Below are 15,341 nucleotides of genomic sequence, written 5' to 3' on the forward strand. Positions count from 1 at the left end.
TGAAAATCCCCTAGTCACCAAACTCCAGCACCTGTTCGGGTACTCTGAGGGGGAATTTAGCACGGCCAATCCATCTAACCAGCATGCCTTTCAGACTGTGGGAGGAAACCGGAACACCCAGAGGAAACCCATGCAGACACAGAGAGAATGTGCAAACTCCACACAGACAGTGACCCAAATCGGGAATCAAACCAGCGTCCCTGGCGCCTTGAAGCAGCAGCACTAATCACTCTGCCACCGTTCCATTGAGGTGTTGCTTGCTTACAGTTCAGGATGAAAGAGAGGGAAAAATCTCCCAGGTGCTTCTGATGGTGTCACCACAGAACCGTGTGACGTACTATACAGAAATGCTTTGGTTTACAATACGTAAAGTAAGGTTTACTCAGTTCCCCTAGAGATTCGTTGGTTAAAATATTGAATTAAATTAGTATCCTCAAGCAGTCCTTTCATAGAATCAGAGATATAGCACAGAATGAGACTATTCAGTCCATCATTTTAAGCCAGACCTTTGCAAGAATATCAGAAAACTTCAATGTTATCCTTGATTTTCCACACCATTTATTTTGACGAAGTGGAAATTGTAGATTTGAGGATCCATCAATACTTTGAGCAGAAGTGATGGGAATGAGTTGCCAACACAGACCGCCCCATGTCAAGATGGAACGTGCAACATAAGCGAAAAGCTACTGCTGGTGATGGGAGCAAACGGGGGCCGATTGAGTTTGCCTGATATTCCCCTGGCTGGAGTTTTAACAATGGCTTGATACTGTTTGTTTGAAATGCATTAATGCCACTGATTAACTAGAGAGGAGTGTCCACTAAGGTTGGAAAATCCTGTCCGAGGTCAATGGTCCTTTGCATGATCTGTCCCCTTCCTCCCCCACCTCCGCTAAGATTCCCGTGGCGGGCAGGACAGGAAAATTCGGCCCATAATGCTGATATGTGAACATAGTTTTAGTGGCCATATGGTTGATTCTATGAACTGAACTTTTGTGTGGGCTCAGGAAAAAAACAACCTGAGCATTTTTGCATCGTGAAAATGCACAGCTGATGCATGTGTGACTTTGCCCAGGATCTCTGTCTTTTCACACTGGGTTCACAGTATACTTTGAGAGCTACAGTGGAGTGTGTGAGGTATGTAAGTCTGGAAAGGACCAATTAGAAGGCTTGCCTCTGTTCTCTAACCTAGCTCCAAACATGGTTTAAAGACACCCTAAACACCACTGCTCACCCAGCCCATGCAATCTAAGATCCGCATGCCATCTCCATGCTCCCAAATGTCCTTCATAGCCACTTACCCAGTATCTACTATGCACAGTCCTCATGGGCTGAGACACAATGGGAATTATTTTATAATCATCTGAAAAAGAAACTGTAACAATGGCCACGATTCTCTCATCGCGACCCGCAACTTTTCTGGTGATTTGGAGTTGGACAATGTTGTCGGCCTTGTTCTGGGATTTGCGCATGTGCCAGGAATGCATACGCACCTTCCAAAGCTGGTGAACAGTCGCAAGCCAAACCATGCTAGAAACCAGCAGGAAGGCAGTAAGTAAATTGAATCTGTTTTTAATGTATCTTAAATGTAGTTTGAATGTACTTATCGGGAACTTACCGGTCCTGACTGAATCTCCCACCCCACCAGGAGTACTTCAATCTGGCAGGTTTAGAGTAGCTCCCCACATTCAGAGAATTAACGGGTGACCCCGCCGGAATGAAGAGGGGGCAATTGGGGCCCACCAGGCAGTCAGACAGCAGGGGCTGGTGCCCCAAGAGCATGGGCACCCTGGCAGTGCCAGCCTGTGCCTGCTGACACTGCCCAAGGGGCACCTTGGCATGGCCCACCAGGCATTGGGCAGTGCCAAGGGGGGTGGGGCCTATTGTGGGTGGGGGCTAGGGGCAATCGGTGGGGGTGGGGGCCCCGCGGCCACTCTGCATGGCGATTGGTCTGGGCTGGAGGAAGGGCAGCCATTGCGCAAGCAGGGGGGTGCTATGCCAGGGGGGACCTGCATGCCAGAGGGTCTGAACCCCAGGGAGGGTCAGCGGGGCCTGCTGGGGTGAGAGGGATGGGGAGATCGCCACTGCTGGGGGGAATGGGCTGTGCATCGGGGCAGGGGGTGATCGGGGGGGCCTGAGAATTGTTGTGGGATCCGTGATCAGACCATGCGGTGGGCTGGAGGGGCAGCACTATGGAGGTCCCAGGCTGGCCAGCGATTAAGCTGGCCAGCAAAGGGGGAGACTGACAGATCGGGACCACTGCGCATGAGCAGAGTTCCAGAACTGTCAAATCCCGGTGCGAATAGGGCCCTCCCCCTGGGTTTTTAATGAGATTCACAGTTGGGACCTCTGCAGTGCACAGAGTACGGAGATTCGAGCGGGAAGCTGCACTGAAAAAAACAGTCGGGATCTAAGAACAGTTCTTCTGCCAATTCAGCGCTTTTGGGAGAATTGTGACCAATATTCCATTGTGTCTGCATGGGTTTCCTCCGGGTGTTCCGGTTTTCTCCCACGATCTGAAAGACGTGCTGGGTCAGTGCATCGGCCATGCTAAATTCTCCCTCCGTGTACCCGAATAAGTGTGGCAACTCGGGGATTTTCACTGTAACATCATTGCAGTGTTAATGTAAGCCTATTTGGGACACTTATAAATAAACTTAAAACTTTAATTTCTTCCATGCATCTACGTGCAACAGCCTGTGGGGGCAACAAAAATTGCCCTGGCAGACCAGCAGCCCCTGCCTCCCACTCCTTTCTGTCACGAGATGGCAGAGAGAGTCCGGTTCTTGACAATTCCAGGTTATTAAATACAAGCTAAAATAAAACTCTATGAGGGGTACCTCAGCTCTCCAAGGGCGCCTTTCCAAAACAAACACACTCCTCCGACCTGGACAGCTCTGCGCATGTTGGGGTCCACACAGCTGGGAAGCAAAAATTGGAAATCAGTGCAGACAGCTCCCGATTTAAATGGCCTCTCCATCATAACGAAATGGGCCTAAGTGCACAATTGTGCACCTCAGTTTCCATCTTCATTTAGAGACGAAGCTCGGCCCAGTGAGTTTACAATTTCAAATGCACCTTCTGCAGCTTTGTGCAAGAGTTAAGTCCACTAGTGAAATCATCTGGTGAATTGTAATTTTCGGACATTACTGATTTCAGTTATTGAGAAAAATTGGTACAGTACAATTTTGCAGCAGAGAAATAGGCCATTCAACACTAGGCCAGTGTTTACACTCATCCCATCCTCCCACCCACTGCATCTCACCTTATCAGCATATCCTTCTATTCTTTTCTCCTGTGTGTTCTTAGCCAGCTACTCTTTATGCTATTTCCCTCAGTCACATTCTCACCAATCTTTGATTAAGAAACTAAGAGCAAAATTCTCCCACTTTCCCACTAAGGGCCCCTGGTGGTGTGAAAATGGGAGTGTTTCACGCTAGCACTGGGGACATCTTGTCAGGTGGGATTCACCCACCTGATGGATGCAAATTCATGCATCCTGTGATTCATGCCAGCCACTTCAGCTGTTCAGAGGTTGGGCTGCCTTTTAAAAAGGGTGCCCCCCCCAGTCTCCATGTTTATAGACAGGGCCCCCTCCCCCCAAACAAAAAAGGTGCCCTCCCTGCCCTGTTTATCAGGGGAGTACCACCAACCTCTCGGCAAAGAGGGGAATCCTCCCCCACCACTCAAATAATGGATCACCCATCCACCCAAGCAGAGAGGAGGTCTCAATTTCACAGTATGGGAATGGGGAGGGTAGCGGTTATTTCCCTTCTCCGCAGCTATTCACTAAGCCCCAATTTAGTCACACAGTTTTTATTTGAAGTTTCTGAGCCTTCCTAGAAAGTTCAAATGCTATGAAATCCTCTCTATTCCATTGAAAACCATTGGTTTCATTTGCAGGCCACTTATTCCCTTTGAAGAAACCATAGCTGTCAATCAGGCTCAGAACATTATGGTGAACATTATGGTAAGTAACCACGGGGGTGGTTGAGATGCATTCAAGCATAAAGGGAAAAGTTAATAAACACAGCTGACTGGAGGCTGAGTAGCAAAGCATGAAGCTCTCAACCAAAGCCTATTTCAAAGCATTGCTTTGTGAAATTAAAAGAAATCAAAGGTTTTCAATGGACACCTCCACACTGTTAGAGGACTTCAAAGGGGTCTGCTCACACCTGCAGCTTCTGACAGAGAGAAATCCTTGAAGCAGAATGGATTTTAAAGTCTGCCAGGTTACTAGGGGGCATGGAGATTAAAGTGACCTGGCCACTTCAAAGTTTCCACGGCTGACAGGCAAGAATGTAAATGTTGATCACATGCCTGTCTGAAATCACAATTCCAGGAGTTATCTTCAGGTCTGCCTGGGTAGAAGGGGCAGTCCAGCCATGAGACCACCCCCATGCCAGGGGACAGTGTCAAGGCCAATCCCTCTCCCCCAGCCTGAACTCACCCAACACCCAGCACCCTTGGGAGACCCTCCCACTGCAGCCTGGCAGTGGCAGAGGAGCAAATGGCCACAGGATCTACCTCCTTGATTCCCATGGGGTCCAATACGCCAGTTCCATGCCGGTAATTACCAGCACCAAAGCCCACCTGGTGCTGTTCCTGCTGGGAAGGTGGGTGAATGATGAGAGGGCATCGAATCAGGCTTCAAACTCACTAATGAGATTTTAATGAGAGGTTTTGAATAATAATTGGGTTGCCGCTTGCTCTGGATGGGTATTAGATAGGGGCCAATGGGATGGATCGGGACTAATTGCCTTCTCACCCGGCTGGAATCCCAATTTTTAGTTGTTGTCCTATTCAGTGGGATAGCAGGATTTCCGCCAATGGTGAATGGGACCAGTGAACTCTCCCCCTGAGTTTCTCTTAACCTTCTTATTGAATTTACAAGTGACTATGTTGCCTTAGTTTTGGACTCCCCACAAGGGAAACATTTCTACATCCACTCTATCAAATGCATTTATAATTTTTAAGGGCTGATCACCCATCAAAAGTTTAAAATTTATTTATTAGTCACAAGTAGGCTTACATTAACACTGCAGGGAAGTAACTGTGAAAATCCTCTAGTCAACACACTCTGGCGCCTGTTCGGGTACACGGAGGGTGAATTTAGCATGGCCAATGCACCTAACCAGCACATCTTTGGACTGTAGGAGGAAATCAGAACACCCAAAGGAAATCCACGCAAGGAGAACATGCAACCTCCACACAGGCAGTGACCCAAGCTGGGGATTTAACCTGAATCCCTGGCACTGTGAGGCAGTGGTGTTAACCACTGTGCCACCATGCCGCCCTTCAGCCTTCTCAGGAGAAAAGTCCCAGCGTGTGGAGTCTCTCCTGAAAGGTACAGACAAGCCTTTACTTTCGACACAATTGGTTCTTGAAAACCACATCGAAAAGAAAATCAGAAACAACTTTCCCATAGGAACAATGTTGAAAATGTGGGATTGGTTCATGAACGAAGGCCCAATACCATATTTACTAGGTAACCATTTCTCTTTCCCAAATTAATTTAGGGAAATTATTCTCGATATGCCAGTTAATGATTTCAGACATTTTACCTGTTTTTTGGGAATTGTAATGGGTTTTTTATAGTTTAGAGTCCAAAGGTTTTTATGAACAGGAATCCATGTCCCCAGCCCCGGAGAACAGAATTCCCCACGAAGGGCAAACTCCTCCCCTGCGTGTTGTACTGCTCCGACCTGATGAATTCAGACCTCTCTTGAACAACTATCTGAGGCCTGGCCAACTTGGACCTGGCAATGTGAGACATCGATTGATCCCAGCTAGGACCAAAGGGTTGCACAGAGCCAATCAGGTGCAAAGTAGCTTTCATGTCGGTTACTCATATTCATCACTTGTCATTGCCAAGTTCAGTATCGGTGACAGAACTGCCTGACTGAGGGGTGCCAGCGGCTGGGTGGTTGGAAGGGTGTTTCAGGACTTTCCTGCCACCCCTGACCTGGATTGGAGACTTGGTTCCAGAGGAAAAGGCATCAGAAGGCAGGCATTCAAATCCCATTGTCCTATAATCAATGGGAAAACCCTCATGCAGGCAAGACCACATATTTACCAGCAAATCAGATGGAGGTTTCTCCACTTCCCTGGACTTGTTCAGAGTCGGTGATCCAATATATAATCAAAATATAGAAGACAGGTAGAACCAGAGGTTGATCAGCATGTATAAAGCTTTAAACTTATTTGGAGTGGTGTTTTAAAGTTGAAACCAACAGAATAATGTCAAAACAGGATGTCAATTTATAAACGTCTTAAGTGCCACTCATCGCAACTCAAATGCTGTCAAGTCAAGGACTGCCTGTATAACCCCATACTTGTGGCATCTTTCTTTTAAATCTTGTTTTCGCTTTCTTCTGTACCTCTATTTCATTTGGAAATTTGGAGATTAGAAACACGCAAGGGTGTATAAAAGTTGAATGTAACTTCTCTGTTCTACAGTTTTCTCTACCTCTCCAACTTACTTTCAGAAATTGCAACCCTTTTAGCACTGTCCCCTTGCCAGATATCACACACTCCAGCCAAGCGTGGCAACAGCCAAGCTCTGTGTGAAAGACTTTCATCTGCCTGTAGTTTATTCAGGTTAGTAGCTAAATTCCCTGAGCTGCTGGTAAAGCATCGGCCAAATATTTGTCCTGTTTGCAGTCAGGGATTCTGGATTCATACTTTTAGGATCTTGGTCCTTAGATGTGCTCTTCCTTGGCCTGAAGGCTTGCATTGTACAGTAACTTGGTTGTGTAAACAATCACCCTGATCTCCTCTGTGCCAGTGCAATATCTTAAATGGTTCTTTATACATTTAACCATGGATGAACCTTGTAAACCCATGTGAGTTGTTATTATGCACAGATTATTCCTACCATAAAAAGGGGATGGCAATGAATGGGCTTCATTAATTCCAAAGGCTTTCATAATTTGCAGTTCACCTCAGAATATTGCACCAGTAAGGATTACTCAGCAGTAACCTCTTTCTTTCACAAGCTACGATCCTGTTGTAGCTCGCCATTATATGAAATAAACCTGGAACCACTTTGCTGCCATTATTATATGAACGCTTAACAAGGTCACATAAATTTCCACTCTGCACCAATTTGGTTGCGCTGTCATCCCATTCATTTTAATCATATCAATGCCACTGTTAAATGTGTTTGAGTAAAGTGTTTGTTACAAATGCATGAAGTGCTCATGTAATGATACCATCAACAAAGCGATTTCTAGTTGAAGCAATGGTGAGCAGTGAAATCCTGGTTAACTTGAGGAGTAAGAAACCATGGATATATTATAATCTCCATCTGTGACTGTGAACTGAAAGAGGTGGGAGGAGGGCAAAGTGGACAAGCAATGTAAGGAAAGCAGTAGGTGAGTAATAAAGCTGAAAATCCAGGGCCATTTGGTAACAAATGGGATTGCATCAGAAATTAAGCTTGGACTGGGATGTTCCTAGTCATTGCCTTACATGGGAACTTTCACGAGCCTTGCAAGGGATGGATCCCTGCAGTCTCCCCATCCAAAGTCAGTAACATAAGAAGAGACAGAACGAGGAGGCAGAAGCTTTGGGGTGTTCCTCCATACCCAGCTCTCTGCGGGATCTGCTGTTCCATTAACAATTGTAACCACAGATTGCATTTGTTCATGCTCCGATGCAGTGTCTGGGGACAACCTCCTCTCTTAAAAACACTATATAATTTCTTTGTTGCTTGGTCTGAAACAGACCACGTTGCTAAAGAGCAGAAGTAGATTCCACTTGGGGATCTAGGGTGAGAGTGTGAACTGTGTTCCAAACAAAAATTAATTTTAAGAAGGAAACTATTGACATGCCACCTCTTTATAAATGATTACTCTGCTGATAGTCCCAGGTATCAAGGCCAACACAGACTGGCATCCCACTCTGCAATTTGCAATTGAACCCTCAGAGATAAGAAGATTTCCACAAACTGAGATCAGCTGCAAAAGTCCCAGGCAAGGCGCTTCCCAGCTTTTACATTGCTTTGTGCACTGTTGCAGGGTGTTAGTTACAGTTTTGTAGGTCTTAATAAGGTCTTTGTAATCTGAAGTCAGTTAACTGGAAGTCTTTAATTACAGGAACAATGTATAGTAAAGCGTTCAAGCTCAAAGCTGTTCCCATGCCTGAGAGTACACTCAACTTTGTCCAACAATAGGCTGACTCCAATAATGTGGATTATGTGTTCCTTTATATTACAGGGTGAGCGGTACAGTACTCCGTCCCACAATAACCCTCTTGAGCCTCTGTAAAGGAAAAGAGAAGGTTACAAGATTATGATATTTTTAGATAGTAACATAATGCTATAATACTATTAAGATAAAATAATTTAATGTTTCTCAAAACTTGTTTTGTCTTTTTACAGGTTTTGGCTAAGTTAACATGTCCTTCAAGCATTTTCTGTTTTTAAATTTCAAGGCGTCATGGATTTTACTATAGAATAAGTAAAAGCTATATGTTGATGTAAGATGCAATATTAATAAGGCAGAATAATTTTAATTTGTATTAATATATAATAGGTCACCTATTCATAATAAAACCATTGTCACTTGTGTATGTCACAAAAGAAATTAGCGTCTGTTATCAAGGCAGTCACAATTACAGATTTAGTGACATAAGTAACAAACAAAGAGGGTAGTGTTGGTCTTGTCAATAAAAGTATTTATTTTGAAGCTGGCAACCAAGTAGATAAAACAGACATTGATATAATTCTTGGATTTTGAAAATTCAAGTGCTCCATGTTATAACCAGAAAGTGCTGCCGGATGCAGAAGTGATGTGATTGTGAAGTTAAAGTGAGATGGGCTCAGGCTGCTCTTAGTCCAGCTCATGCAGGCATGCGCACAGACATTTGGAACAATGTAGTCCACCCGCACCTGATTGTTTGAAATCAATGCCTCATACATCTCATGCATAGTGGTGGCACAGTGGTTAGCACTGCTGCCTCAAAGCGCCAGGGACCTAGGTTCAATTCCAGACATGGACGTCTGTATGGAATTTGCACATTCTCCCCATGTCTGTGTGGGTTTCCTCCAGGTGCTCCAGTTTTCTCCCAGGGTCTGAAGATGTGCAGGTTAGGTGGATTTACCATGTAAAATTGCTCCTTAGTGTTCAAAGATCTGTAGGTTATGGGGATTAATGGGGTAAATGTATAGGGTTACGGGGATAGGGTCTGGGTAAGGTGCTCCATTGAAGAGTCAGTGCAAACTTGATGGAGTGAATGGCCTTTTTTTCTGCACTGTACGGATTTTATGATTCTATGATGAGATTGTTTGAAGATTTGAAAATTAATACTTCATGTATTATGTAATTGTATTTTGCTTACATTGGAACTATAGAAATAGATGTTGTTTAGAGTTATACTTTGTCATGTTTTAAGTATTTTGTTTGGTAAAAGCTATGCTAATTCTTTTTGCTATATTCCAACTGTATTCTTAAATAAAGTTTGTTTTAATGATAACTACCTACTGGGTCATTAGAATCAAACTTGGAGTGAAACACCTTATGCTCTCACTAATGCCAAATTCAAGTAAAGTTAGGGTCTAGACTAATTTCATAACATATCTTGGAGTTTCTGATCTGTTCCCTAATACCTTCATCCCAGTAAAGCAGCCAACTGACCCAATGACAGCACCCTTATGATTGTTCCGAATGTTGTTTTAGAGGCTTTGGTCTAAATTCTAAAACAATTCGAGATCAATCTTTGGGGTTCAAACTTTGCCACAACAGGGCGTCTGTCTCTGATTGGTTAAGCTAGCCTTTGCACATTTTGATCCTACATTTTTCTTGCATGACAAGTTGCCAAAAGTGAGTTGATCATGTCACAGTGAGCGAAACACCTTAGAACAAAGTGAACAGAATATATGTGTGTGTGTGTGTTTGCAAATCTCCTTAAACAATCTGAAGGAGTGCAAAGTGGAGCAGGGAATGAGAAGGAAGTGTGAATTAAGGTGAGGAAATTCAATGTCAAACCAGGCACAGAAAGAGAAATAAAGAGAGGAGAAGTAAGATTGGATTAAGATTAAGAAACAGAGAGGAAAAGAAATCCTAATTTCAGAAAACATCTCTAAATAGAAAGGATTAAGACTATACTTGCAACTGATGATTCTCAGGGCCCTATTTTGCCATTTTGATTCAAGTTCTTGGTGGACTTGAAACTGGGAGTGTTTCAGATCCCATTTTTAGGCCTGTACTCAGGCGTCTCCATACACATACTGCCTGAGAAAATATCAGCAATTTTAAATTGCGCTGCACAAGCCTGTGGGCAGGGTTTAACGTCCCAAAATCCTGCAGGTCCGATCAGCACCTCCAACTGCACGTGCGCAGAAGAAAAAAGATAGAATGCTGCTTCCTTGCTGCATCGGTCCCACGCCAGGTAATGCCTGCCCCTAATCCCCACAACATTACTGATCCCATTATCCCCCCAGCCCCTCCGCCACCCAGACCTATTGCGGGCCCCTTCCCCTCCCTCCTACCCTCCCATCATTGATCTTAGGCGGAGTCGCAGCAGACCCCCTTTTTCCCTTTGCTGATCACAGGAAGAGTGGCAGTGCCCCCCCCTCCCCCCTTTCCCCTCCACTGATCTCAAGCAGAGTGTTGTTGGATGCTCAGCACTTATCTCCTCACTAACTGGAGTGCTGGAATCAGACTTATGTGGAGTATGTCCGTTTCGTGCCACTTCTGGTTGGGTGAACACAGTGGAAAAAGGGGAAGTGCTGGTAAGATTGGGCATGAAGCCCATTAAGTCAATTTAAATGCATGTTTTGAGCACAGTCCCAATTGCGGCCATTTCTAGGCCTCGGTAAAGGGGGGACCATTGCAGAGGTGGGCATGGATCGTGTTACTTGCCTCATGCGTGACTTTACCAAGATTTCCACTTTAATAGTAAAAGCGGGCCCTCAGTATCAAAGAGCTTAATTGGTCGTAATTAAAATTACCATGTTCGCTATAATTTGATGGAATGCACTAGACTTAAATTTCTGTAATGAGTTTAAATTGTACTTATCCTGCAAAGTGCAAACTCATGCTTTTTAATGCATATCAATGGTGAACAAAGGAGCCATTTTTGTGAAGCCGATACTAGAATGGTATAAATTGGATAGCAACCTTGGATACTTCACAGCTAACTTCACAGCTACCCCTGTCCCAGAGGCTGATGCATCCTTTTTACATAACTTTGAGTGCTATTAACATTTCCATTATTTGACAGGAGGATTAGGGGCAATCTGTTTGGAATACAAGTAAAGGTAGCAGTGAGGATGCTAACTGTAATTCATAGACACTTAATGTACACTATTCACACATTGATGAGCCTCTTAACTGCTATTCTCTGTGTCAAAGTTGATAACAACAACGTTTGTCTCTCATAGCGCTATAGATCGCAAATGGTTATGCCTGCAAGATGTTGCAATATAACATGACACAGCACAGTCACAATTCCACCCTGCTAAATCTAGGGATCCTCACATATTTGGTCTTCCCTTTGCTCAGCTAGATTTCTCTATTGTTGTCAGCACTTGCTGTCGGTTCCGTGCATTCTGTGATCTATGTGTTCCTGGTTGACCTCTCCCTCAGTCTGCTCCACTGTCAACCAACCCCAATGTCAGGTGCGCCCTTGTGGTCTGACAAAGAAATGTTTGTGTCCTCCTCACTTTGTCATTGTTCTGAGAATACTGCAAACGTTTCCCATCCATTAAACTCAACTGTGTTCGTTTTGACTTGGAGTTCTTTTTCAATTTGACAAAATAGCTGAACAGTGTCACCAGATTTCAACATTTAGTTTTAACAATACTATAGCGAGGCCTTCAGAAATAAAAGGCAATTTTACCTCATACTTTTTTACTCAAATCTGTTAATCAATTTTTGATAAGAACCCCCAGAGCAGCAATGACAGGTTTTAAGTCGGTCCGCCTTGTGTCCAACGAGGGGCATACACGCGATGGGTCGTACTTGGGCTGCTCTTGGTTGTTCGAGATTGGCCTAGTTCTTCATGTCGCTAGTGTGTGCCTAAACTGGACAAGATACTGGGCAAGACGACAGCTCAGTGACTATCACTGATTGCTGTGCAGACACATGGATTTGGGCCGGTGTCTGTGGGAGTTTGCGCATTCTCCCCGTGCTTGCATGGGTTTTCTCTGGGTGCTCCGGCTTCCTCCCACACCCCAAAGGTGTGCTGTTAGGCTGATTGGCAGTAATAAATTGTCCCTAAATTAGTTTCCCTCAATGTGGATGGCCATAAAACATTAGGCAAGGGTCATGGGTGGAGAGGGGGACTGGTGGTGTTGGGATGGCGGCGCGGGCTCGTCGGGCCGAAGGGCCTGTTTCCCGGGCTGATTTTGCTTTGTTCTTTGTTGAATACTGTGTTACTGTCATCAATTGACATTTCAGCAATACTTAACAATGCTTCTTTTATTTGTTCATGAGGTGTGGATATCACAAGCACAGCCAGCATTTATTGCTCATCCCTAATTGCCCTTGAAGAAGTGGCACAGAATTGCTTTCTTATAAAGAAGAAAGAGTACCTGCTGAATTGCAGTGACAATAGTCTCTCCCTCAATGTCAGTAAAACAAAAGAGATAGTCATCGATTTCAGCAAGCATAGTGAAGGACATGCCTTCATCAATGGGGATGAATTGGAAATGGTTGAGAGCTTCAAGTTTCTAAGCATCCAGATCACCTGGTCCCTCCACACCGACGCTGTTGTTAAGAAAGTCTACCAATGCTTCTACTTTCTCAGGAGGCTAAGGAAATTTGGCATGTACGCTACGACTTTCACCAACTTTTACAGGTGCACTATAGAAACATTCCTTTCTGGTTACATCACAGCTTGGTATGGTTCCTGCTCTATCCAAGACCGCAAGAAACTACAAAGGGTTGTGAATGAAGCCCAATCCATCACTCAAACCTGCCTCCTATCCATTGACTCTGTCTACACTTCCTCTGCCTCAGAAAAACAGCCAGCATAATCAAGGACCCCATGGACCCCAGGCACACTCTCTTCCATCTTCTTCCACTGGGAAAAAGATTTTAAAAAGCCTGAGGTCATGTACCTGTCAACTCAAAACAGCTTCTTCCATGCTACCATCAGACTTTCGAATAGATGTATATTAAGTTGATCTTTCTCTACACTCTAGCTATGACTGTAACATTACATTCTGTACTGTCTCCTTTCCTTTTCTATTTATGATATGCTTTGCCTGTATAGTGCGCAAGAAACAATGCTTTTCACTGTATACTAATACATGTGACAATGATAAATCAAATCAAATCAAATCCAGTCATCCATTGCAGTTCTTGTGGAGCATTCCATCAGTGCTATAGGACAGAGTTCTAGGATTTTGATCCTGTGACAAAGAAGGAATGGCAATACAGTTCCAAGTTAAGAAATATGCAAATGTTGTGTGTATATGCTTCCCTCGTTCCTCCAGGAGATAGAGATCACAGATTTGGAAGGTGCTGATGATGAAGCTTTATCAAGTTGCTGTACGACATCTTATTAATGGTACATACTGGCACCATTGTGTGTTGGAGGAAGTGAACATTAAAGGTAATGAAAGGATCCTGATCGAGCTGGCTGCTTTGTGCTGGATGCCATTGAACTTCTTGAGTTTTGGAGCTGCACTCATCAAGTAAAGCGAGACAATTCCATCACACTCCTGACTTGTGTCCTGTGGACGGTGGATAAGTTTAGGAAGTCAAGAGGTGATTTGCCTACAGTTATACTCCTGTTGACCAACTGGTGAAGGAAGACATCAGAGCCAGTTATTAATTGGAATAGATCCATTCATAGGTTGAAACACCAGAGGTATATACCTACTGGCTCCATTCTACTCCTGTGTCAATAAGTCTCTTTATGTGTGTTGAAGTAACCATCTAGTCAACGTAATTCATCTGTATGTACTTAATTTCAACTGTTGCAGTGCAGGATTCCCAGCCTCTGGCCTGCTCTTGTAGCCACAGCATTTATGTGGTTGGACCAGTTTGGTTCTAGTCAATGGTAACTCTCTGAGATGTTGATGGTGGAGAATTCAGTGATGGCAATGCTGTTGTGTGTCAAGGGAAGAGAGTCAGACTCTCTCTTATTGGAAATGGTTATTGCCTGACACTTTTTTGGTGCAATTGTTACTTGACCATAATTTCTGATTTACCCTGCTGCAATCTGGAAGGAGACTGAGGCAAAGAATTCAACCGCCTCGACTAAAATAGGCAGCACAATGCCAGCTGTGGCAGAATGCTGCATACTTTGCAGTAGGAGGTGATAGAGTTTTGCGATAGCGACCCCCAGAGAAGCACAGATTCAGTCTGCCCTGCTGCCTTTAAGTAACACCTTCATGCCATTCCTGCGCTGACATAGTCATCATTTGCGGGTGGGTAGTGGAAGTTGTTGTGACTGCACTAATTGACACTAAAATGGGGTTGGAGGTCCTGACAATGTCAGTTGACCCCTATTTACATCTATTTATGAGGCCCCCACCTGTTTCCAGCAGGAGTACTAACTGCCTCAATAAAGGTCAAGCTGAAATTCTGAATGGGAGGCCTTCAAAGGTAAATGGGTGGACTATTTATTCCCCATCTTCATCCCCCCTTAAACATCAAAAGTAGGTCTCAGTGTGTCAGAACCGGAAGCACTGGGTCATCTTTTTCCTTTTTGGATGTAGTGGGTTTCCATATATTTCATTTCAGGTTTCCAGTCCAGTTTTCCTCCTTTTTATTGCTATAGAAAAGCATTTAAACCAATGCTTTGATTTTGATAATGACAGTGCCTCTTTAACACCACGCCTCGCAGAAATATTAGATTTTTGAGTCTAATTGTACAATCCACAGACCCCCATTTAAACACATAACCCCGTTAATTGAGTAATTTTCTTTTGCAAGTGAGAGGTGCGATTACCAGGGTCTGACTGTAATAATGAGAAAATGTATAGACACCCCTGTGTGAACAGATGCCAATGCACAAAAAAAATTGCAGCTCTAAATAAAACCGTGGAGCGACAGGAGACTCCATCTGTTTCTTGTTTTTTCTCCCCCTAAACAGTTCCCTTATCCCAGGCTGCCGAACGTATTCAACTCCAGCTGGAAGCTAAAATGAGTTGGGAGTTTGAGGCCTGTAGGTTTGCTTTTTCCTATACTTGGTGGCTAATCACCGAGCATTTTATTGGGAAGGGGTGTTGGGGGGAGTTTGTGTCCCACCGCCAGCAGGTGAGTGCTGTCTGGCCATCTTGGCCATTCTGTCTGCCGTGTTAGTGCCTCTTGTGTGTGGTGTCGTCAGTCTAGTGTGGGTGTTTGTCTTTCTTCTCTCAGAACATGTTCTGAGAGAGGGAGAAAAAA

The sequence above is a fragment of the Carcharhinus amblyrhynchos genome, chromosome 7, assembly GCF_965287045.1.
Source record: "Carcharhinus amblyrhynchos chromosome 7, sCarAmb.v2.hapA, whole genome shotgun sequence".
NCBI lineage: Eukaryota > Metazoa > Chordata > Chondrichthyes > Carcharhiniformes > Carcharhinidae > Carcharhinus > Carcharhinus amblyrhynchos.